The sequence below is a fragment of the Marmota marmota genome, unplaced genomic scaffold (assembly GCF_001458135.2).
Source record: "Marmota marmota marmota unplaced genomic scaffold, marMar, whole genome shotgun sequence".
NCBI classification, from domain to species: domain Eukaryota; kingdom Metazoa; phylum Chordata; class Mammalia; order Rodentia; family Sciuridae; genus Marmota; species Marmota marmota.
The window spans coordinates 2,916,739-2,943,535 of record NW_025999894.1 but is presented as its reverse complement, the minus strand read 5'-3'; the positions used below and the strand labels follow the sequence as shown (position 1 = coordinate 2,943,535).

Here is a 26,797-nt window from a genome sequence, read left to right as displayed (position 1 = left end):
TTCTGGGCTGGGGCTATAGCTCAGTGGTAGAGTGCTTGCCTTGCACAGGTGAGTCACTGGGTTTGATCCTCAACACCACATAAAAATAAATAAATAAAATAAAGGTATTGTGTCCATCTACACCTAAGTGCTAGGCAAGTGTTCTACCACCAAGCTGCATTGCTACCTCCTAAGAAAATATTTTTGAAAACCTAGAAATTTAGTTTTCAGACCTCATTTTTCCAAAAGCTAATAGCATCTGGAATTCCAAATGTCTCTGAATTTAAAAATGGAATAAATAATAAATAGGAGATAGAGAATAGTCAGAGTTGTTTGTCCTCCACCTTCAACTTGATTGCTTCCCACTCCAAACTGAGGGAGAAGGTGTGTCTTTGAGGGAGCCCTTGAAGGGTGCTTTCTCCTGTCTTCCCCATAACTTTCTTCTGAGAGGATTATAATGATAATGTTCTGGGCTTGGGAATCTTGAGAGTAGAAAGGACTCACATCAATTACAGGGGAAGTTCAAGGATGTGGCAAACTGATTACAGAAGATTTCCCACCCAGCAATATGCAAGTGTCAAAGAATACTGCCATTATGGAATCTGAGCAGAGAGGGTCCAAGGTCACTGCCTGTGTCTTCCTTGACTCCAACATGGCACCAGGGCACACCCTATTGTCAGGAAAAGGCATCAAACTGGTGCAGGGAAGAAGGTCCACCAACCTGTATGGAATGAAAAGAGCACAGGTTGTGCTTCATGAACTGGCAGTCTGTAAATGACAGACCAGATGATTGATGAGTAAGTCTCAGCAGATAACAGCAGGGGCACAGGGCAGAATCATGACACCAAGTGACGGATGATACTCTCTTAATGTCTCAATGGATGACAGCAGACACCTGAGGTTGTAAACAGACATGAACCTTCCCACAGCTGTGTACTCTATGATTTCCCCCTAACCTCTGCAACACTATGCCCTGAACCATAAAAGTGAGAGAAATGAGAAAATGGAAAATTTAGAGAAAATGAGATGGAAAAATCCTTTATTAACTATGTTAACCTGGATCCAATGATAAACTACTGTCTTTTTTGGCACTGACTTCGTTAAATATTCAACAACAGGAAAAAAAAATGCTAGCTGACTATATAGAGATATGGAAAGGTAAATTACAATTACAAACTCTTGAGTTTAGGGCCCTCTCATAATAGGTCTCTGTTATGTGTCTGTTTAGGAATAAGTCAACATACATAATTCATCACTAGAAGATTCATAACTAAATAATAAAGTAGAAAAACTGCTTATTAAATCTTATAAAGTTACAGCTTAAATGAGATACTTGTAAATATCTCTTGCACCTGCAAATACTGATAACTTGTTTTCTAAATATGTTCATACAGAAGGACTAGAGAAGATGAGAAGGAGGGTGTAATCTGAAAGAGAAACCAGCACAATAACATAAGTTGTATTTAAGTATCAGGCAGAATTGTTTTGCAACAAGAGTGGATTTATTTTCATGGAAATTAAAGGTAGAGAGTAGGAAGGAGCTTTCTTTAGTCACATAAGATCCATTCATTGTTATTTTCACTGATGCCTGAAATTGAACTGGGTTATCTAGAACACTTGAGGATCCCTCTGTTGGAAATAAGGCAAATCATAATAAAATGATGGATGCGAAATAAAAAGTGGCTGTTTGTGTGCTCCATTCAGCAGGTCCACCTGAAAGATTAGGTTAGATTTACATATTATCATTCAACTAATCCACTAGGAGGAAACAGAAACATTCCTCCTTAATTTTCTAACTCTAACATTTTATCTCTGGGCATGTTAAAGAAGGAAGCCCCTTTGTGGCTTATAGGAAAAGAGAGTTTAAAAGTACAAGGAAACCCAAATTTATTTACCTGACATGTTATGATAAAATTCTTTATTTCATCTTACCCTTATGATACCCAGTAGGTTTCCTAGATAATAAGCATTTCTCCCTCTTGTCTTGGCTGTACCCCACATTTACATGTTAGTTTACTTTGAAAAATATTTTTGTATTCTTAACATACTATATTCCTTTTATAGAAAATTTGAAAAAAAATATATAATCCTGATACCCAGACATAATCAACACTAATATTTTATTACATATTCCTTAAAGCTTTTCTCTAGGTATCTATACATTTGTTTTACATAGTTGATATCACAGTACATAAATCAGTTTATTTGTGTTTAAAAATATACTATATGCATCTTCCCCTGGTAAAAGAAAAACTAAAAAGGAACAGTTTTATTGGTTATCTAATTTTCTGTCTCTTTTGTATCACGATGCACTCAATCATGAGTATTTTTTGAACATTGTGTTTGTTTCTCTACTTTGAATTATAGATACAAAATATGGCCGGGGACAGTGACACACATGTAGTCCCAGCTACTTGGAAGGCTGAGGCAGGAGGATCAATTACGCTCAGGCATTGGAGAACAGCCTGGGCAACATAGCAAGGCTCCAGCTCTCAAAGTAATAACAACAACATGATCATAATGATGAATATACGTAAGCTTCCATTTGGAGCCACACTCCAGTTACCTTCCTTCACTCCCACCTGCACCTCATGCCGCACACGTGGGATAAATTGCTAGAAGTTGAATGATGGGTCAAAGGCTCTGAACGTTGCTATGGAGTGAATTGTGTTGCCTTCCTCCACCAAAATCATATATTGGAGATTTAACCCTCAATGTGACTTGTATCTGGAGATGGGATCATTAGGTGATTAGGTTAAAAGGGTGGGGCCTGAATCTAATGAGACTGTAGACTTACCAAATGAGAAATAACATTTCTCCCTCTCCTCCCCAGCAATGCCCAGTGAAGATACAGCAAGAAGGCACCCACCTACAAGACAGGAAGAAATCCCTCATTGGGAATCAAATCCTCTGGCACTCCGATCTTGGGCTCCCAGCCTCCAGAACTTCGAGAAATAAGTTTCTGTTTAAGCACCCCCACCCCAATCCAGTCTATGATATTTTGTTATGAAAGCCTAAGCAGGCTTATATAAACATGTCAAAAGTTTGACACCTATTTACATATCACTTTCAAGAAAGTTTTTAAGAAAGGTGTTTTCAATATAAACTACTCCAATGATACATATGGAGCCCTCTGGCCTTGGACCCTCACCAATTTTCTCTCTCTCTCTCTCTCTCTCTCTCTCTCTCCTCTCTCTCTATACACACACATGTGCACACACACTCAAACATATATTCTTTCTGTGGTACTAGGGATTGAACTCAGGAGTACTCTACCACTGAGTTATATCCCCAGCCCTTTCTATTCTTTTGTTTTGTGATGGAATCTCCCTAAGTTGTGAAGACTGGGCTGGAAAGGGGGATCCTCCTACCTCAACCTCTCAAGTAACTGGGCTTACAGGTGTGCACCACTGCTAAAATTTGTTTCATCAAAATATTCAGCTTTTGTAGCATCACTCCCTGAATATACCACTGTATCTTGATGCTCCCAGTCAGGACTCCCAAAGCAAAATAAATAAAAAGCAAACCCAAACAGGTTTTTTAAAAAAAACACTTTCAAACATTTTATCATCTTTATTTTTACATTTATGAAAATGAAAATGTAAGAATTAAAAACTTGAGATAGTCCCAAAACCTTCAGATAGTCCTGTAAAAACAGAATCAATAATCAAATGATAATAATCAATTGACATGGGCTCCCTCCAATTATTTTAAGGTGCTAGATAAATGGACCCAGAGCCCTGGTATGCTAAGCAGGTGCCCTACCGCTGAGGTGTATCCCCAGTCCATGTGTTCCCTCCAATTTAAAGCACTTGCTTATTTTGGTCAGAATGATGTTCATTAGAAAAAAGTAATCTAGAAAAATTGCCACAGAAACAGAAAATACGCTCTCCCGTAGTAACTTCATTGTGATTTTTAATAAGACTCTTGCTAACAAACACTCTTTTTCTTAATAAGCACCCTAAATTGATGTTTCATGCACAATAGTTTGTTATCCTTTAGTTTCCAATAGAAATATGTGGCTGTTAAGATAGATTGGAATTAAGAACTGGATTCCACTTCCCCACCGAGTTTTGTACCAAATACTAAGAGCACAGTACAATTACTGTACTCTCCACAAAATGCAGATGTTTATAGTATCAATTCTTTTACTGTGAGACAGTAACAGAGATTTGCCAATCAATGCCATTGACAATTATCGTGAGGACAAATTCACAATGGAGTGATTTTGGATCTGACTCACTTTTCCATTCTTACTTCATTCTGGACTCACCTGTTGTTCCATTCAGTATTACTTTACAGCACATCACGCACTGTTTTGCTAACTTTGCCCAGAGTTGGCACCAAGTATGCGGAGATGAAAATATCTTTCTCGTCAGTCTGTCTTGCCTCATAACATTCTCAAGCTGTTTTCCCCGTTCTGGCATTTCAAAGGCCATTCTCTCTTACTAGGTCCTCTGAAAGCTGATTGACTTTCTGTAGAAGAGGGGCCTGCAGAGTTGATAACAGAACAAAAAAAGGAGGAAATTAAATTCACCTGTACTGACCAAATGGCAAAAGAGGGCAATCCAATGTCAAACAAAAGACATTTCAAAAGTCGGTCTTAACAGACTTTTGTTTTATGGAAAATCCAGGCAGAAACGTCCTTAGACCACAATGTTTTTCTTATGGTCTTTGAGTTTGCATCTTAATGTTATTTTTATGGCCTCTATGCTGGTTTTCATCTACCATAAATAGAAAGAAAGAAAAAAAAAACCAACAAACCACTGAGTTGAGGAATTGGAATGATAATTTAGGCAGTGATGAGCGGGTAGGGTATGGAATAAAAATGCCAGTTCTTCATATGGAAAAATGTTATATTTCAGAAAAAAATACCTCTATGGCTCTAAAAAAATTCTTGACTTTTTTTTTGCTCAGTTTAGAAGTGTAGGTATACAATTCTAATTTCTTTAATATCTCAGTTTATACCTAAAAAGAGAAGGTGTGATCAAATGTGCATAATTTATTTACAACGAAATTAGTTTCAAATTGAATTCTTCCTTGGTGTCCAATGTAGTCTGAAACATGCCAAGTCTTATAGGAAATGATATTTCCTTATATTAGCATTTAATAAAGCTGAATGCACACTGGGAAATAAAGTTTGCATACTTTTGATGGATAATTTTAGAAAAGGCTTGTGTATAATTCAAAGAACATGTTGATTCCTTCAGAAGTTCAGGTAGATGGTGTTCTTCCTCTTTCTGTTGACCAAAATGTATCCCCTCTGATTGATAGCAACAGAGGATACCCTAGGCAAACTATGCCAATTCCATATCACTACACATTACCCAGGACACAGAGAACTGAATATACTGGTATCTCCCTGTCAAGAGAACAGAGGTTGTCTCCAAATAAAGGTCCAAGGAGTTCCCAGAGAGAAGGGAGAATTTGATTCAGGATCAGTGGGGTTCTTGGCATATGTGACAGAAAAGAATTTCAGCACTTGCCAGTCAGGCATAGACAGAGGTTTATTTAGGAAAATAAATACAAAGTCAAGGAAGAATAGGGACAATCTCAGGAGAGGGTCTGCTTTGGAGGTAAAGCAAGGAGTACTCATTCGAGGGAGAATGCAGGTTACTTCAAGACTGAGAGACGTGGATTTGGGATTCTCAGTTCTTCCTTTAAAGGAAACTTGGTGAGGGGTGATTATGGAAAGATAGGTAGGAATGATATCAGTGCAGTGATCTCAAGACTGTTTCTGGTGTTCTGGTCAGTCTCAGACTCCTGACTGGTCTTCATTATCCTATCAATAGATAGTGCTGGAAGTTTCCCTAAATTATAGGTTCCCCAAGATATCATATCTCTCTGTGTTTAATCTATTTATTTGGGGGTTAATTATCAGTGCACAGGTAGATTTTCAGATTTCCCAGGAATTCAGTTATAGGGCTGGAAGAGAGGCTGACTTGGGGAGTGACAGGCTTGGAAAAGTATGCGGAACTTCTGAATCAAATATTTTCCCCCTAGTTCTTCCTTTGTGTCTCCTTCTTAACTATTTTTTTATTCCTTTGGTCCTACCTCATCCCCCACCCCCAAGAGGGAACTTTCTCTAATAATATACAACTGTGATATTAAAACAGTAAACTCCGCTTTATCAAGACTGTCCAGAACAATATGTATGTTGACAAGCCTTTGACAAATTAAAGGTTAGTAGGCCCTGATCGAAAGGACAAATAATAATAATATTGGGTGATTAGTTTGTGCTAGGCTCTATACTAAGCCTGTCACTTGAATTACCTCATTTAATTCTTATAACAGTCCTATAAAATAGTTACTATTATCATCATCATTTTACAGATAAAGAAACTGAGAGAGAGAGAGAGAGAGAGAGAGAGAGAGAGAGATGTAGTCCTCAGGATTACATCACAGTATGTGTTGGGACTGTTAATCAAATCTGTATCTTGAAAGACATTTTATTATTTCTGACCCTGCATAAAGTTTGCTGGGCTCACACAGGAAGTGCATTACAGCATGATATTTTTTTATAATAGCTCGATTCATTTTGATAAAATCATACATGCTTGGAATCTGACCCTCTTCATTTTAGTCTCTGTTCTCTTCCCTTCCACAATTCCTTCCACTCTAATGGTCCTCCCCTTGCTCATCCATTTACCCATCCTTGGTTGGTGCTTTCCACACACACATGAAGGTGAAATTCTGTGTGCTGTATTATTTATGCACCTAATGCTATTTTGTCAAATTCATTCTCCATTTCTTCCCCTTTTCAATCCCTTCTTCCTCCCTCTGGATCTTCTACTCCTCTGATAGTCCCTGTATCTTTATGATATCCAATCAGCCCTCCTCATCCACCTTCTTTCCCTTGTTTCTCTCTAGCTTCTGTATTTGAGAGAAACATTTGACCCTTCCTTTTCTAAGTCTGGCTTATTTCACTTAGCCTGATGTTCTTCATTTACACCTATTTACTGGCAGATGCCATAATTTCATTCTTCTTTGTGGCTGAGTAAAACTCCATTTTGTGTGTGTGTGTGTGTGTGTGTGTGTGTGTGTGTATCACATTTTCTTAATTCATCTGGTCATGGACATCCAGGCTGATTGCATAACTTGGCTCTTGTGAATTGTACTGCTATACACAGTGAAGTGGGTGTATCATTATAGTATTCTGATTTTAGTTCTTTTAGATAAATATCAAGGAGTACAAAACCTAGGTCATATGAAGGTTCCATTCCTAGTTGGTTTTTTTTTTTTTTTTTGAGGAATCTCCATTCTGCTTTCCAGAGTGGTTGTACTAATTTGCAGTTCCATCAACAATGTATGAGTTTACCATTTTCCCCACATACTTGCCAGCATTTATTATTGTTTGTGTTCTTGATAATTGCCATTCTGGTTAGAGTGAGATGAAATCTTAGTAGAGTTTTGATTTACATTTCCCTGATTGCTAGAGATGTTGAATGTTTTTCATATATTTGTTGGCCACTGTATTTCTTCTTTTGAGAGATTTCTCTTTAGTTCTTTTGTCCATTTATGGATTAGGTTATTTGTTTGGGGGGTGTTAAGTTTTTTTGAGTTCTTTATATATTTTGGGTATTAATCCCCTGTCAGAGGAGCAGCTGGCAAAGATTTTCTTCCATCCTATTGATTCTCCATGAACTCCTCCCTAACAACATCCATGATTTTAATTGTCTCCTTTGCTATGCAGAAGCTTTTAAGTTTGATGGCCATCTCACTTATTGATTCTTGGCTTTATTTCTTGAGCTTTAGGGGTCTTGTTAAGGAAGCTGATCCTATACCAATATGATGGAGTATTGACCCTATGTTTTCTTTTTACAATTGCAAAGTTTGGGGTCTAATTCTTCAGTCTTCGATCCATTTTTATTTGATGTTTGTGCAAGGCAAGAGATAGGGAACTGGTTTCATTCATCTACTAATAGACATCCAGTTTTCCCAGCATATTTGTTTAAAAGGCTATCTTTTCTCCAATATGCATTTTTGGAACCTTTGTCAAGTATCACATGGCTGTAAGTACGTGGATTTGTCTCTGTGTCTTCTATTCTATTCCACTGGTCTTTGTACCTGTTTGGGGTGTCAATGTCATGCTGTTTTTGTTACTCTAGCTCTGCAGTATAATTTGAGATTAGGCATTGTGATGTCTCCAGCATCACTCTTCTTGCTCAGGATTACTTTGGTTACTGTGAGTCTTTTATTTTCCCAAAATGAGTTTTAGAATTTTTTTTTTCTAGTCCTATAAAGAATGTCATGGTTTTGGATGGGAATCTTCATGTTGCTTTTGGTAGTGTGGCCATTTAGATAACATTAATTCTGCTTATCCAAAAACATGGGAGGTCTTTTCATCTTCTAAGGACTATACAAGAGGTATTCTTCTGGTACATGTGCTGGGATGTTTCTATGTTCATCATATTATTGAGATGTCATGACATTTTATAAACTAACTGATGCAAATCATTTTTAGCATTCCCTGTAAAGCAGCAATAAGGTATCAGTTTGATATTCTGCAACCAGCTTATGATTTCATCAAGCTTGATTTTGTAATTGAGAAGCCTGGTGAGTGGTCCCAGTTTTTCTAATGTTGCTGTTAATGGAGGGTCTTGAGCCTCTCCATGACTTTGAAAGGTTTTACAACTTTGCAAGTTGTAAAAAAGTTGTGGTAAGGCAGTGAGTCTTGTCTCTAGAATATAACTGATCATTACCCTGTGAACATTAGCCAATTTTGCATTTATTAGTAAATTTACATCAGCATGCCTGGTGTGTGTGTGTGTGTGTGTGTGTGTGTGTGTTATTTAAAGTTTTTAAAAAAGTATTTGTAAAATTATTATTGTTGGGGTCCAGGTCCTTGGTGTCCCCAACAAAGAATTGAGCAAGGCACATAGAAATCCAAGCAAAGCACATATTTATCAAAGGTGAAGGTGAAAGTAGAACCTTGTAAGGTAGAGTGGAGTGGTGGAAAAGGTGGCCTCAAGGCCATGATGTTTAAGAATTCTTATCTTACATGCTGAGCTGTGAAGCAGTCTTTTTCCTATGTGGACCTGATTGAAGACCTTACCCCATTTGCTCCCGTTGGTTACCTTATGATACCTGATTAGGGCACTATCCAGTTTTCCCCACTGGTTACTTTAGAATCCCTAATTAGAACACTGTCCACTTTACCCCCATTGGTTATTTTAGAATACTGAACCCGTGGGGGGAGTTGTCATGGTAACAGGACTTACTGTAAACAGAAAACAGGGACATGATACACCTCCCTGTCTTGTCCTTCTAGCACCATTTTTCATGCACTCTGCCTCGGCCATTTTGGTATCCCTGAACTCCTCCCTAACAATATCCTAATGATTCCCCCACTACTCAAAGAACTAAACAAAAATTTTCACATATTCAATGTCTATTTGTATATAACTCACAATTTTACAAGTTTAGAAAAACATTTTCCTCTAGCACTTCCTGGATTCCTTCCTTCCATTGGAGCATCTATTATGTGGATTGACAAACAACTGCTGTCCAAGGGTTGGATCCAGCCCAGATCCTTTTGTAAAACCCACTGGCTAAAATTGGTGTTTGCATTCTTCGTGGTGAAGAAAAAAATGTTGTTTTGTGGCACATGAAAACTATTCAAAATTCATATTTCAGTGTCCAGGAATAAGATTTGATTGGAATGCAGCATGTACTGTCTGTGGCTGAATTCGATAGTAGAGTTGAGTGGTTGCTCTAGCGGTCAGGTCTAATCTTCACACGTTTTGCCTTTTCTCTTTCATTTACACATTTTAATTCTTTCCTAAATCCCCCATCCCAGACTTCCACTGACTCAAAGCATTCTGAAGTCAGCTTGGTCCCAGGAGAACCCTTCAGTACCTGCTTAGATCTGGAGATGTTGTGGGGCCGCTATCAACAGCTTCTCTCTGGTATTCCTCCTGCTTGTCTTCTCCCCTGAAGAACGACTTTTTGGGCTATTTTCTGCTTCCAAACCCTTGTTGTCTACTCTTCTTAGCTTCCCTCTAATCTAGCTCAGCAGAATTGCCAAGAAAAAAAAAAGAAATATTCAAGTGTCATTATATATTGAATTCCAACAATCTTAAAAATGAGGAAACTTGTTTTCTCTCTTGTTATATAAGTTTCTTGATTTTTCCTTTTGGCCTGCAAAGCCTTAAATACAGTATCACTAACCTTTTACAGAAAAGGTTTTTCTATCTCCATTCTGTAAATGAAAGTAATATTCTGCATTCTGGGCAAAATAGCAATTATCAAGAAAGAAGTAGTTCCTGCCATTATGGAACTATATTCTCATAGAAGAGATTGAAAATAAGCAAATTAATAATTATATGTGTTGGAGACTGTCAGAAAAGGATATCAAATGGGGTAGCATTGGCTCAGGGCACTTTAAACAGAGTCAGGAGGCCAAATTTTTTGGATCAGGTTCTACACACATTGTCACATCGGCAGCCCGGTTGTGCCAGGCCAGTGGGCTAGGTTGCAGAGAGACCAAAGAAAATACCTGGAGATAACAGATGAGGCATAAGGCTTTATTAAGAAATGCTTGTGAGGAAGGCCCAGTAGTAACAGACTGAGGGAGAGAAGTGCCTCCATCCCTCACTGTGCTTTGCCAAGTAGTGCCTCTTCTCCCTCCTGGTATTTTGTCCAGTGGTGACTAGCTGGACAAGTAAGTGATACATGTCCTTTCCACAGAGCCTCAGTTCCACCCCTGTCACCACTGAGAGAGGAATTTTACATATTAGGCTGCAGAAGCAGTGACAGCATCATTAGCTTGCTTAATTTGCTTGTCTGACCAGCACTCCAAGGAGCAACCGTCCTAGCACAAAGCAACTTTCCAAAGATAACATTAGCTTGCCATAGTTCCCCGTGTGCATGAGGAAAAGTCAGTGTCCTTCAAGATAATATGTATCTGAACATCCTGGCCCAGGCTTGCTCTCAGTGTTCCCTTAATTTGGCTAGGTTTCTGGAAAGAGAAAGGGGGCACTCCAGGACATGGTATGTTACAGTCCCTCTTTTCTTTACCCATGTCCACCTGTAAGCTGAACTTTTAAACAGGGCTACAGACATGTCCACTGCAAGCTGACTTTCTTCTAAAACATTGTTGGCTAGCCTGTGCTGATCTACTATACAATGGGCCCCTTCCACTAAACTACCCAGAGACTGAGACTGCACCCCATTCTTTCTTATAGGACCATTTAACGTGTCCTTGACAAATAGAGGATTTAACTACCAACTCTCTTGTGCTTTTATTTTTGAATAAAATCACCATTTTCTCTGAGCCTTGGAGCACAATTCAAGGTACTTACATCAGTGTCTCCCAGGTTGCAATCCTAACTGTTCCCAAATAAATGATTTTCTTTCTTCTCTCGACCAGGCTGATTTTATTCTTGGTTGACAAGACTACTATTGTCCTTAGAAAATAACCACAGTATTTAGGGGACAAAAGAGTATGATATATGCAACTTACTCCCAAATGGCTCAGAAAATAAAAACTCTGTGTGAGTGAGTGTGTGTGGGTGTGGGTATGTATCTACAAAGTTGTCAGGGTAAGAGATGTTACCCACGAATTCTGTTCCAAGCTAAAGTATGAATCATATGTGAAGGCAAAGGAACGAATTTTAAATAATGAGTGCTTAGAAAGCACATCACTTTTCCACTATTGTTAAACAGTTTGAATACAAAGGCAAAACTCAATACTCCAAATATCTATGCAGAAAAATTTATAAATAAATCCAACTATTTTTCATTGATAACATTAACAGATAAGATAAACAACTAGTTAGCTGAACTATAATTCAAGAAATAAATGGATGTAGCTAGAAATCTACTGAAATTTAAAATAATTATCTGACAATATATTGTACAAGTCTATGGTAGTGCATTAGTTAATTTAGATAAAATGGACAATTGGTGGGGAATATGAATATCCAGAATTTTTAAGAAAAATAGCAATAGAGTTAAAAAAAATAAATTTTTTTCAATTACAAATCCCTGAGTGGTAATGTAACTCAGTGTCAGAATACTTGCCCAGCATGTGTGAGGGCCTGGGTTCAGTACCCAGTACCCGCCGACCCCGCCCACTCTGCCGCCACAATTTTTAAAATAAAAAATAAATTACAATTCTATCAAGTGCCAGGTTTAGATACCTTGAAAGGTTGATTTCTCCTAAATATTAAATAAAAAGAACATGACCACTGTTATTAAAGATCTGAGTTCTCTCTTCTCTCTGGAGATATTGCTGGGAAGAGCTACACAGCTAAGAACAATATGTCCTTGAGGTCTAGGAACAGCCACATAGCCATTGCTTACAAAAAGCCTGTAAGCTAGTAGTTAAAAAAAATCCTGGCCTTGTCTTTGTGCTTTTTAAACATCTGTCTCCCAATTAGGCAATAAACACTCAGGACATTCCTCTGAACTGTCTGAGTAAGAAATAAATATTAGTTGTGTTTGAATTGTTGCACATTTTGGGGTCAATACATCTACTTGTATTTAACACATCCATTAGCTTTTTCTAAATAACAGGCTGCATCACATGTATCAGAACATAGAGAATTAAAATGTTTCTTTATATTTTCCCCCTCTCAGTTTGTTTTCTTTTTCTTTCTTTTTTTTTTTAATATTTATTTTTTAGTTGCAGTTAGACACAATATCTTTATTTATTTATTTTATGTGGTGCTGAGGATCCAACCCAGGGCGCGCACATGCTAGGCGAGTGCTCTACCGCTGAGCCACAACCCCAGCTCAGCCACAAACCCAGCCCTCAGTTTGTAAAATAATAACTAAGTTATTTTAATAACAATATCAAACAACATAAAAATAAATTTGAAAAATAAAAATTCTTTGAAGAAAATAAAAATCTACACGCCAAAAAAACTGATAATGCGGGTAGTCCCACTTAGAACACTAACCATCTGACTAGTAGACTGTTTTTATAGAAAATGACATAAAAATATGGCAAAAAAATACTGCAGTGACTTCAAAGTGTTCAGCTATCTAGGAAACAAATGTGCACAGATATGATTTTCTTTCTTTTTTTTAAATTAAAATTTCAAATTTAATAGCAGCTCTTGGGCATCAGCCCTCAGACTGTGCTGGGAATGGAGAGAAAGTAAAAGGATCAGACATGGTCTTATGGCCCAATTATAAAGGCTACTATCCTGTATTCACTAGTCCTTCCCTCCACACACACACAACATCTTGGATGTTGAGTACCACTGTTTCCTCTTTGCATCAAATGCATTCAATAATCCTCTGTCATGACAGGGCTCTTTTTATATTAATGTCCTAATTTGCCAGTTTATCCTCGTTAGGTTTATTCTCCAAGAAAATGTGCTCATGTCATACCCCTTTCCTTTAAAATTAGGGTCATGAAAAATACTGCTATAAAGTAACCCACGACCCTTTCTTCTAAGGACTAATAATATAATATTTATCATAGTGGTTCTCAAATCCGGCCCAAATCAGAAATCATGTGGAAGCCCTTTAAAATCTGTAGATTTCCAGATTCCATAACCTAGAGATTCTTTTTTACTCTTCTCAGATAGGTTCTGACAGTCACTAGCAATACATATACAAATGAGAACTGCTTGCACAATCCTGATGTCCAGCCAGATATAGGATCTGCTGATGCCACACTGTTTTATAGTTGGCTACACACACACATATCTCCCTATCATTTGAGTTTCTTGAGGGCAGGGATACTGTTTCAATTTTAAAACCTCTAGTAAATTGCCCTGTACATATCACAATAGAAGCTGAATGACCATTTGTGGAGTTCAATTAAAATTTCTTTTTTCTGACATTTCTTGCTTGTTATATCATTAAAACTTTTTTTCTATTTAAGTAACAAAAATATTACCTTGTGATTTTGGCATAGTTATGAATATTATAAATATGAATATTTGAATTGGTGGCATATAAAGTAACTTTTCCCCAGATATATATAAAATTATTAAAATTAGGTACAAAGGCACCAAATTGAAATGCACATATATAAAAGAAAGCATAGCTGATTTTTAAAGCTCTGAGAATTGGTGGTAATTTTTTAAGCTTTGAAAATTTGGATCAAGAAAGGCAAAGATCTCCGCATCATGTGCAAGTTATACATGGGAAGTTATACTCCACGTATGTATAATATGTCAAAATACATTCTACTGTCATGTGTAACTAAAAAAGAACAAACAAAAAATTAAAAAGAAAAAGACAAATACATGCTTCTAATATTTCTCTTCATTTCCAGTGACTTTGACAGACATTACTGGTAGGTGAAATACTGTTGTTTTAATAGTTGGGTGTGACTTTAGAAACCTTTCTAACCCAGTATTGCATACAGCAAATAACAAACTTATGTGAGGAAGCAACTAAAGAATAATCAGTTGTACAACCCTGAAATAAAGGAAAAGGTATTCTTCAAGTCTGACTTATTTTTAAAATATTACTTCTTAAAATTTTTAATCCTTGTTTGTCCTTTCTTCGCTTCTTCTTTTACACATTTACAAGTCTTATATCTCTACCTTTTTTGTGGTATGTTAGCAAGAAATTGCCTTGATGCAATAGTAGCGTTCAAATCTACTTCAGCGGGGTAGCCTAGACAAGTTCACAATCCAAAGTAAGATGCTGAAATTACACTGTTTATTTAAAACATGTGACATACACAGCAAGAAGCAAGGGGAAAGAAACAGAATATTAATAATATACCTAGGGAAGGCTACAACGAGTATCGAAGAATCAAATTACTGGATATATGAAATCACCAAATTTTCTTTTATCTTCTTTCCTATTTTCTGTATCATTTTTCCCGCTAATATTGTGGTTATGATGACTAGAGTTGAAGGTGAGCTAAGAAGGTTCAGCACACAGAAGGTGCTTGTTTGTATTTTTCTCTCCCAGAAAGGTTCAGGGACTAGAAATCCTGCCTATGGATGTAAATCAACACGGATCCCTTGCTGAGCATTCATGAATATTAATCCAACTGTCTTGAGGGCACACAGGACCAAAGTGGGTCCTCATGATTATATGGTGCCCCTCTGTCTCAGAGTATTTAGTGCTTACAAGGTTCTTCATCCTGCCTCTCTGTGCATTCAATTACCGATGTGATCTGTCCGGTTTGTATTTAAGTCTGTCTGTCTGTCTATCTCTCTCTCTCTTCATCTTGCTTCTTGCCCTCTCTCTCTCTCTCTCTCTCTCTCTCCATGTGTTATTGGGGATTGAACCCAGGAGTGATCTACCACTGAACTACAGCTCCAGTCCCTTTTATTTTTTGAGACAGAATCTCACTAAGTTGCCCAGGGTGACCTCAAGCTTGCCATTCTCCTGTCTCAGCCTCCCAAGTAGCTGGGGATCAGAGGCCTGCACCAACATGCCTAGGCTATGTATCTCTTAATCATCTCTGTTTCATTTCTACTTCAGAATCAAATATTTTTCAATGATTCAGCAACTCACATGCAAATCATTACTCTTAAAATTTTTAACATGCATACTTGATTTTACAATATATCTAAAATTAATAACTATAGTTTTTCTTAAAAAATAGATTTAGAAACAGTATGTTTGAACTCTGACTTGTTTCATGTTTCAGTATTTTAACTTTCTTGGTTATAATGTATTATTTATATTTCAATATTTACTTGGTTTCCCCAACATTTTAATCAGTTTCTTCATTTCTCCTTATACCTTGTTTCTTTCCCCCGTCACCCAATACCCCTGCTTTTTATTTTTTGTTACCAGGGAATGAATGGAAACTTTACAACTGAGTTATATCCCCAGTCCTTTTTTTATTCCTTATTTTGAGACAAGGTCTTCCAAAATTGTTCAAGCTGACCTTGAACCTGGGATCCTCCTTCCTTAGAATCCCTAGTAGCTGGAATTACTGGCATTGCCATCACACCCAGCTCAATTCCTCTCTTTCTCTAAAGTATATCTGTCTGTAGTTCTATCAGCCTAAATCTGTGAATGGTTAACTCTATTGGTTTTTGTCTGAAAATGTCTTCTATTCATTCTCACTTTGAATGACGATTTAGCTGAGAATAGAATTTTCAGAGAGCCTTTAAAATTTTATTTCAATCTTTATTTTTCCTGGCAAGATTTCTCTTGTCTTATTTTTGTTTTCTCATGGGTATGCCTTATTTTTCAGCTGTAGCATTTTCCTTGTTTTTGGTGCTCTTTAGTTTTAAATACAAGTATCTAGATATTGACTTCTTTATTAAAAAGTTTATCCTGTTAGGGATATATTGTATTTTTCCATTGGTCATGTCTTTATTTTGGAGGAATTCTCTGTCATTTTCTCTTTGAAGAGTGCCTCCCCTCCATTATTTATTCTGTTTCAGTGGGATTGCCTATTAAATATGTGTTGGATCTTCTTATTAAACCCTTAGGGAAATAAGATAACTTCACTTTTCTACTCTCCATTTTTAAATCATCTTTGCTATACTATGGGTGATTTCCTCAGATATGTTTTCCAGTTTGGCAATTATCTCTTCCGTTGTATCTATTCCGTCTGTCTAAATCATCTGTTGAGTTTTTATTTTATTTTCTATTGAAAATAATTTTATTTTCATATTATTATTATTTTATTTATAAATAATATTCTAGAAAATAAAATTCTAATGTGAAAATAAAATGATAGTAGAAAATTTTTGTGTCTTACTCATCCTTTTATCTCTAGTGCCTAGAACAGTTTTAGAACTTTGTAGATGTTTAATAAATATTTGTGAAGACTACTGATGAATCAACACTCTTTTTAAAATGTTTCTATATTTTTCACCTTATCTTGTCCTTTAATTTTTATTCCTTTTTTTGCTTTTAATCATTTTATGAATTTTTTTTGGTAGTCATTTTCAGATTGTTTTATTAACTCAAGTTATTAAAAGATAGATTTGGGGAGCACAGATTTTTCTGTTTTTTTTTTTGTGTGTGTGTGTGTGTGTGTCTGCTTACTCTGCCTTATGATGAATTGTTTCCTTATATGGTCTGCAAATTTTATTTCTTTAATGAAAGTGATTTACTCTGTGGCATTCATTTGTGTCCTGAGTTGTACAAATATTCTCATGGAGGATTTTTTATACTGCTTCTGCAGGGGCCTGGCAGTTTCTCTGTTTTTAATCTTGGGATTCTATTATTGAATGATAGTATAAAATTGGACTTCTACTGGTTGAAGCTTTCAATTTTCATGCAACCATCACTCCATCTCCACTTGACCTAGACTATTGGGTTAGAAGATCAGCTTCTCAGCAATTTTCTGAGGCTTCAAAAAGTTAAGGCCTCTGTAGGGTCCTACTTCATGCAGGAATGTTAGTGACAGCTCCTCAGAAGTGCCTTTAGGATGACATCTTTTGCTCCTAAGTGGGGATAAAATCTCAGCTTCTGTCACCTACTAGTGTGACTTTGAATTTGTTTCTTCTTCATTTATGGTATCTGAAGTCTTTGCTTTCTCTATTTCAAGCTCAGCTTTGTATTTTAAAATACTTGTACTATGTCCACTATAGATACATACTGGAAGAAGCAGGAGTTGCAAGCCATGATTGACATCTTCTGCAGAAAGATAATTTGGTTTCACATGTGTAGCTAATTGAATTTCATCCAAATTATACAAGAGAATATCACTAAGAATCATCATCTCATTTTTTGCTTCTTAAGTGTTTGGGGCAGTAGCCTTATGGGTATTACAATTAAAATCAGTTCAATAAATATTACTGTGTTTAATATTTCAGGATATATGGGTGACTAAAATAGTCTCTGCCCACAAGAGGCAAACATTACATAGTACAAATATTGAACAAGGTTCATAAATAATAAGGTAGAAAGTCTTTAAGTGCTATAGTGATGCATATATATATATATATATAGCTTTTAAGAATAATGCATGTTACATTTATTATTCAACAAATTATTAAGGTTATTAAAAGAATGAAAGACTTTTATAGTGGTTGTAAAGTCAGTGAAAACTTGGGAGTAGAATTGCTAGTTGAAATGTGCCTTGAGGAATGATTGAATAGAAGCAGGAGGATCCCAGGTTCAAAGCTAGCCTCGGCAGCTTAGTGAGGCCCTAAGCAACTTAGTGAGACCCTGTCTCAAAATAAAAAAAATAAAAAGGGCTGGGGATGTGGCTCAGTGGTTAAATGCCCCTAGGTTCAATCCCCAGTTAAAAAAAAAAGAAAGAAAGAAAGATTGGGATTTCCGAAGTAACAAGGGAGGGGATGGTGCTGGAGGGGAAGGAGAAAGGGGCATCATGCTTAGATAAGGAGCTGGGAAGGCAGAAGCCCTCCAAGAAAGAACCAGCAGTTCCATTCCCATTTTTCTAGGATTTTAGAAAGATGGTGATATTGAAAATTAAAATAAATAAAAAATTAAGCATGGGTGGGAGCGGGGTGGTACAAGTGGGCAGGAATTTAAAGGTAATTTGATTTTAAAGTTCTTGCTGTCATATTTATCAAAAGAAAAAGAATGGTGTTAATTTTTAAGGATAAACTTGAGGACTAGGATCACTTACAAGTTTAGATTGGGCAGTTTTTTTCGTAATCTCCTGATCTTCTGATTGTCAAGTGAGTTTCCAGAAAGGTAAACCTAATCAGCATTTGTGTCTCCCAGGTATACAAGTACCATCTAGTGGCAAAAGAAGGTAACCACAGGAATGAAGTCTACAGAAAACATTTGTGTGTTTATTTTTCACTTCTTATTTATATTATGGTTAACTAATTAAGGAGGTCTATATTCTAACTGGAAAGGAATTAAAGTGGTCTAAAGCAACAATATTGACTGATTAGTGTATTAATAAAACATGAGATCTGATAATAAATGGGGTATGGGTAAGGGGCTTATTAATTATAAAGTATTTGAGAGTTTCAAATCAGGAACTAACATCAAATTATATTTCAGTAATGAATCTTGAAGCAGGATCTACTTGAGGTTAAGAGACAGAGAACTGAGAAAAGGCAGTGTACATAAGGACGAGGCCGAAACACTGAAGTCACGAGTATTCTTCCAGAATGTTCTCTCCTCTTTTGCCTAACTCCTGCTTAGCCTTCAGATCTTATGAGTTCCTCTGCCTGACCCTCCCCTCTTAGAGTGGCATTAGATGAGCCACTCATGTCTTCCTACAAATCATATCCTGTGATGCTAGTGACCACATTTCATTGTCACTGCTTGTCTATCTTACAGCCCTCATGACAGTCTACACTGACTTAACAGCTGAGTTGGTGCCACATTTGCGTCATCCACTATTCCATCTCAAATGCTTAGGATGGTATCTGACATATGATACGGACTTCACTGATATTTATAGAATGAATGGACAGATTAATGAAGAGAGTAACTATAAAGGAAATGTACAAGGTACAGATATTGAAAGTATCAGCAATGCTTCAGTGAAAAAAAAAAAGATATTTCCAGGAGTTTATTGGTAGAAAAATGTTTTTCTTCATTGTATATTGACTTCCTGAATGATTGTCGTGATGGGCAAAATTGTGACATCTGCAGTCAAGGGGAGAGAGAGAAAGAATGTTCAGGCACTAATGCCCTTTTCAATGCTTTATTCACTCAAAACCACTCAATTCAATTTCACTCTATAGGTTCTTAATCAAGAGATGACAATCCTTAATGCTGGGCACTGCAACAGATATAATCTTTTCAAAGCAAACAATTCTAAGTTAACTCTAAGCACTGCAAACATTCTTAATCATGACAGACTTAGTACAGACATTCCCTCTGCATGCTAAGCTTAAGTGGTAGATTTAAAGTCTTAAGTCTTATGTCTTAAGTCCAGCAGATGCACACTCACTCAGACAGCAGCGTCCAGCTCAGGAACTGATAGAGGCTTCAGATTCTGGTAGGGAGCTGATGACTGGCTGAGAAGACAGTTGTAAAGAGAAGTTACCGTTCTCAACAGGGTCAAGAGGCTGCTGTAGAGTTTGAGGGTGGTGAGGATGATGCAGAGGACCAGGCAGATGATAAGAGTAGGGATGTCAATCCAGGTCCTCATCAGGCATGTGTGCATCAGTATAGGCTGGCTGAATGTCTGTTCATTTGTTCCATCATTTATACTAAATTTTGGGGCTTCTGCTCACCCTTTTAGCCCCTATTAGCTGTTACCAGGTTTCTTAGTGGCATCTCACATCTTAGAGTCAGGGCCTGTGGTCTGGTGATTTCTGCCCTGGTATTACCCTTCTGACTCTTATTAGGGTTAAGGCAAATGACATTTTTATATCAAGTGACTTCACTCTGACTTTTATCAGTGTTGTAGAAAGTGACTTCTTTTATCAGGCTATGACTTATGACATATTGGTTGGCTCTGTGGACTTGTGCCTGAAGAGACCGCAGGTTTATTTTAAAATGGAGTTGCTTGGGGCTGGGATTGTGGCTCAGTGGTAGAGTGCTCGCCTAGCATGTGCAAGGCCCTGGGTTTGATACTCAGCACCACATAAAATAATAAAATACATAAAATAAAGTTTAATAAAAAAATAAAATGGAGTTACTTAGGCTAAGGCCATCCTTACAATGATGTCCATTGATTAGTGACCTCTAATGCTTTTTAATTAGTTTTCAGAGTATTAACTTGTCTCTACCTCAGGGGTGGAAAAATAAAAATAGTATATCACTGACATGTCATTAAAGAGATTAAATAAAGACTACAAATAAAACATACTGAGCAGTGTGTAGCACATATTCTTTCCTGAATAACTGGATTTTATATTTCATGCACGTCATCTCTTTAATTATTTGAAGCATCCCAGTCAGAGAGGGCAGATATTTTACAAGGCTGTTTTTTACAAATTAGAAAACTAACAATTGACGAAACTGGAGGACATGTAAAATTGGAGACACATCAGTTACTAAGTTTCAAAACCCACAATATTTAAATAATAGTTCGTTGTTCTTTCTATGGTATTGTGTTGCTTACCTAGGGAAAGAGACGAAAATAAATGATATTTGGATGGTAAAAAAAAAATCATAGCGCTACAATACAGAGAATGCAATTAAATAAAGAAGTGTATTCGTTTTCTATTGCTGCCCTGATGAATTTCCACAATTTTAGTGATTTAAAACAGCATTACCTTACAGTTTTGAAAGTCAGAAGTCTAACACATGGGTTTCTCCAAGGGCATCAGCAGGCTCTGTTCTTTACTGGAGGCTATGGGAGAGGGGCTGTTTCTTTTCCAACTTCTAGAGGCCTCCGTGTTCCCTGCTCATCTTGATTACCAACAGTGGTGGGTTGAGCTCTTACTCTGAAACATTCTGGCCTCCTCTTCTTTGGGGATAACCTTAAAAAACAGGATTACTTGAAGTTCAGGTTGTGGCAGTTTCTTCTCAATGTCCTGATCTGCTGATTAAGGTTAGTTTGATTAGTTTCTAAGAAGGTGAGCTGAATTAGCATCTTTTCCACTTTCCTCTTCCACTTTTAGGGACCCTTATGTTTATACTGGGTCCACCAGAAAAATTGTGGCTAATCTCCCTATTTTTTTTTTAAACTTATCGATGGACCTTTATTGTATTTACATGCAGTGCTGAGGCTCAAACCCAGTGCCTCACACATGCTAGGCAAGAACTCCACCACTGAACTACAGCCCTCGCCCCTCATCTCCTTGTTTTAAGGTCAGCCAATAGCCACCTCATTCCTGCTCTAAAGTTAATTCCTTCCCCCCCCCCCATAAGACAACATCTTCTCATTTTTTTAAAAGTAAGTGATTCTTGTCTTTTTCAGTTTTCACAGTTTCTCAGCAGCAGATCTTAGGTTAACTGTAAATAACTGTGGGGGTTCCTGGGACTAGGATATGGACATTTTGGTTGATCATTTTTCTGCTTATTCTAGGGACATGTGAGCTTTCGGAGAATAGTGGTAAGGAATGAGAAGAAAGAGGCAAGGTGAGGATAGGATTTTCAAATGGAAGTCAGAGGTATAATTGCCTGCTGCCAGTGATGCATTATTAATGCCATTCATCTTGGCAGAAACCAAAACGTTTTTGATATGGATAAACTAGAATTTATCCTATTTTGGCATTTTTAGTTTGTCTGGTTCCTAGTGACCACCAGACTAATTATGTATGCTATGATTTTAATTTTCTGTTCTAAAGTTTTCAGTGTCTATATCTTAATCATTTTTTAAAAGCAAGTGATCCATGGTCTTTTTCAGTTTTTGCATTTTCTCAGAACTTACCAGCAATGGTTCTTAGGTTACCTGTAGACAGCTGTGCGGTGTAATTTGTGCCTGGAAACAAGAACTTATTTGAAACAGATATGTGTTCTCTTACTACCTCCTTGTCTAACTCGAGTTTCAGTTCTCTTTCTGTGTTGTTTCACCTTTACTAATTTAAAGTCCATTTCCTTTCCCAGAGTAGGAAAGAAAACAGAAATTGACTCATGTCTTTCCTTATCCTTTAACTTATGCTCTCAGTTAACTGTTAACTTTGTGTTGATAAAAACCTATGCCAAACAACAACAAAAACAAAAAACCCAACCCAATCAATAAATGGGCTAAGGAACTGAATAGACACTGCACAGAAGAAGAAATACAATTGATCAACAAGTATATGAAAAAGTGTTCAACATCTCTAGTATTTAGGGAAATGCAAATCAAAACTACACTAAGATTTCATCTCACTCTAGTCAGAATGACCATTATCAAAAATAAAAGCAACAATAAGTGTTGGTGAGGGTGTGGGGAAAAAGGCACACTGATACATTGCTGATGGAAATTGGTGCAACTATTAAGGAAAGCAGTATGGAGATTCCTCAGAAAACTTGGAATGGAACCACCATTTGACCCAGCCATCCTACTCCTCAGTCCATACTCAAAGGACTTAAAATCATAATGCCTCAGTGACTGATACAGCCACATCAAAATTTTAGCAGCTCAACTCACAAGAGCTAAACCATGGAACCAACGTAGGTGCCCTTCAACAGATAAATAGATAAAGAAAATGTGGTGTATATACACAGTGGAATATTACTCAGCCTTAAAGAAGAATGGAATTATGGCATTTTCAGGTAAGTGGATGGAACTGGAGAATATCATGCTAAGCTTAATAAGCCAGTCCCCCAAAACCAAAGGCTCTGATATGCAAATGCTAATTTACAATGCGGGGGAAGGAGTAGGGAAGAATAGAGATACTTTGGATTAGACAGAGGGGAGTGAAGGGAGGGGACAGAGTATGGAGCAGGAAAGATAGTAGAATGAATTGGACATTTTTACCCTATGTGCATATACAATTACACGACTGGTGTAGTTCTATATCATGTACAATTAGAAGAATGAGAAGTTATACTTTAAAAAAAATCATGCAAGTTTACTTCTCTCTGCCTTCTTATACAGTGTCACTCTAATTAAACCCATCTCCTCATCTTTTCCTCTTGAAGTTACTAGGTAAATTTTGCTTTCACTATTTCTCTATAGCATTTCATAATTTGTACCATATAATTTAAGAGTCAAACAAATATCAATTTAACATTTAATATTTAAAACTCAACCACCCAGCTGGGTGTAGTGGTGCACACCTGTAATCCCAAGTGTCCCTAGGTTCAATCCTCAGTACCAAAAACAACAACAACAACAACAAAAATCCTCAGTACCAAAATCAACAACAACAAAAAACTTCCTTTGTTTGATGCTTTGTTTGTTTTTGGGATGGAGTCTTACTTTGTTGTTCAGGTTTGTCTTAAAATCATGGACTTAAGAAATCTTCCTGTCTCAGCCTCCTGGGTGCTAGGACTACTGGTGTGTGTTACCATGCCCTGCATGATGCTTTTAGGTACTATTATTAGGTATCTCAGAATAATTATTGATTTCTTTTCCTTTTTTTTTTTTTTTGGTTTACCTGGAAAGTCAGTGTTCTTACTTAGCAAGAATCTTGTTGGGTGGTTGAGTTTTTTGTTTTTTTTTTGGTACTGAGGATTGAACCTAGGAACACTTAATCACTGAACCACATCCTCAGCCCCTTTTTATTTTTTATTGAGGCTGGGTTTGAACTTTTGATCTTCCTGAGCCCCTGGGATTACAGGTGTGCACCAGTACACTCAGCTGGGTGGTTGAGTTTTAAATATTAAATGTTAAATATAGCTTTACATTCTTCAAATATCAGTCTCCTTGACTAATTTCTCTGTTTAGAGAAACACAGGGATAACATAGTTTAAATTCTTTTTGGTGCAAAATAAACAATGGTAATAATAATATTAGTAATAGCAATGACAATTAAACTAAAGTTACCATCAGAAGTTATTCCCTTCTCCACCCTTTACCCAACATTAAACATTCCCTAAGCTATTTAATTACAATTTCAGCCACATTTGCTTTTGTGGTAGTTTGGAATTCTAGTGTTAAAGGTGCTCGATTCCCTTTTACTTTCAGCCAAGTCTGTAGTTCTTTATTTATGCTGCCTCTTCCTAGACCAAGGTACCAATTTGAAATTCTTTGAAATTATATCTACTTTAAGCCCTGAATTTAGAGACCACATGACTTTTCTTGGCACCTTTCTTTGCATATAGAAATGGTAAGTGTTTAAAAACAAGTAATAATAGTGTTTAATCAGACCATATTTAAAAGTGGAGCATATAATTTTCAGTATATTTTAGTCATGGGAAATAATGTACTAAGAACATGAGAAAAAAGTTATTGTAATGATTTTAGCAATTTTGCTTTTAATTTTGGCAATAATGGCCTAGCAAATCCATTTGGTATTTAGCAAGGAAAAAAAAAGTGAAACCTATTGTTTACCAGTGGGAGTTTGGTTTGCAGTTTTATGTTTTAGGTAACAATCTTTATTCTCTTTATCCACATTAAATACTGTCAAAATTCCATTTCACTATTAATTTTGTACCGTGAGGCAACTTGTTAAATCTCAAGCTATAACTCCTATGATCTGTGTATCCCCGTGTGATTTATTTGCTTAAAACATCTACTAATGAGATGTGGGGATTTGGGTTGCCACCATGACAACCAAGCAGGATGGCATCTATTTCCTAGATACAGAAAACCAGAAAGAAACATCTTCTCTCCAGCTGCTTATTTAATACTAAAACTCGGTAGCTATGGAAATTTAGATTGAGATTATGTGGCTAACTTGTTTACAAGATATCAGCCATCTGACAGGTACCTTTTCAAAGAGACACTACAATATATCATCGCCCATGCATTATTTGGTAGAATTTTTTAATTAAAAGGTCTTTAGCATTTTTTTTTATTATTCTTACAACCTGATTACTGTCTTAATGTTGACAATCATTCTATAAGAAGAATTTAACATGTTCTCTATGACTAGGTAGATTTTGTAGAGTGAGTAGTAAAATTTTTGGGGGGGGTATAATAGCAGTAATATTTGCATAATCTTTCTTGTACATATTTTTTTTCTCATTAGTAGTATCATCAGCATTTACTATATGCTATAATGCATAAGACCTGGAAATTAAATTTGTATATGGAAAAATTCAGGCTATTTACAATTTAATTGAAGAGATATAGCACATAAATAAAGTGATGTAAACAGGATGGTAGCATGTGAGCTGTTAGAGGAGAGTGAGATAATTTGATCAGGGATGATCATTTTAGAAAAAGAATTGGGTTTTGGTCATTTCATCTTGAAGCAAATTGAAGTGTAAGAAGACGGAATGAATGAAAGAGAACTCCTAAGCTCAAGAAATAGTCCTGCCTCAGCCTCCTGAGTGCTGGTACTGGAGGTGTGTGCCACCATGCCCAGATTGATGCTGTTAGTTACCATCATTTGATCTCTCAGAATAATTATTGATTTACTTTTTTAAAAACATTTTTTTGTTCACCTGAAAAGTTGGAGTTATTATCAAAGAAGACTACCAGACACTTTCTAAACACTTGTTGGGTTGTTGAATTTTAAATATCAAATTTGGCTTTACATTCTTCAAATATCAAGCTCCTTGACTATTTTTTCTGTTTGGAGAAAACACAAAGGACCAAATACTTGAAATTCTTTTTGCTGCAACATAAACAATAGTAGCAATAATAATATTAGTAACAGCAATGAAAATCAGACTAAAGTTGCCATCACAAGTCATTCCTGAGTATCTGATAGAATAAGAAACTCAGGAAACACATGCCTGGAATAGTGGTAGAAATGATGGGTAGATTTCAGAATTCAGGCCAAGTTAAGCCTAGTAATGAAAAGTACCATTGGAGAATTGGGAGAGTTCAGTAACATTTTTTCACTTCTTCTTCTTCTTTTTTTTTTTTTTTAATTTTGTTGTTGTTGTTGATGGATACAATATCTTTATTTTATTTTATTTTTATTCGATCCGAGGATCGGATCCAGTGCTCCACATATCAAGGCAAGCACACTACCATTGAGCCACAACTGCAGCCCAACTTATTTTATCTTTGGCTTACGTTTATTTACTTGCCCAAATATCTTACACCATTGCCAATGCATTCTTTTGAATTTGTAACAAAAATGTCTTAGAAGTTTCAGAGAGACAAAATAGATCACATTTTGACAAAGTATATCATCATGTGTCTTGTTGAGCCTCTCTGAATTTTCTTTTAGTACATATTGGGCAAGATAAGTAAAATAATCTTGACTCCTCGATTTTTTTTTTTAAACTTAGCAGAATGAATGTTGAAGAGACACGGTTTAGACTTAAGAAGTAGAAAAAACAAGATAACGCGTACAATGTACACAGATTCACAGCATTTGAAGTCTTTAAAAATAACTACAAGGAATTACGGACAAGAAATGCTGGTGTTCTAAACTTTCCTTTCCCTCCGGGGGGGGAAAAAAAAAAAAACCTTTTGACCACCATTTAGGCCACTTTAGGTAATGAAACTCCAATCACCAAACTGCTTTTTTTTTTTTTTTTTTTTTTTTTTTTA

General features: G+C 36.5%; 1 long non-coding RNA gene across 1 annotated transcript; it reads right to left on the bottom strand.

Annotated features, from left to right (window-relative positions):
• Positions 1 to 1,481: 1,481 nt before the first annotated feature.
• On the bottom strand, positions 1,482 to 20,217 carry LOC125613785. Its single transcript, XR_007344363.1, has 4 exons — positions 19,751 to 20,217; positions 9,838 to 9,985; positions 4,253 to 4,470; positions 1,482 to 1,692 (listed from the first exon to the last, which is right to left on the bottom strand). It is a non-coding gene; the product is annotated as an uncharacterized LOC125613785 (long non-coding RNA).
• Positions 20,218 to 26,797: the final 6,580 nt, after the last annotated feature.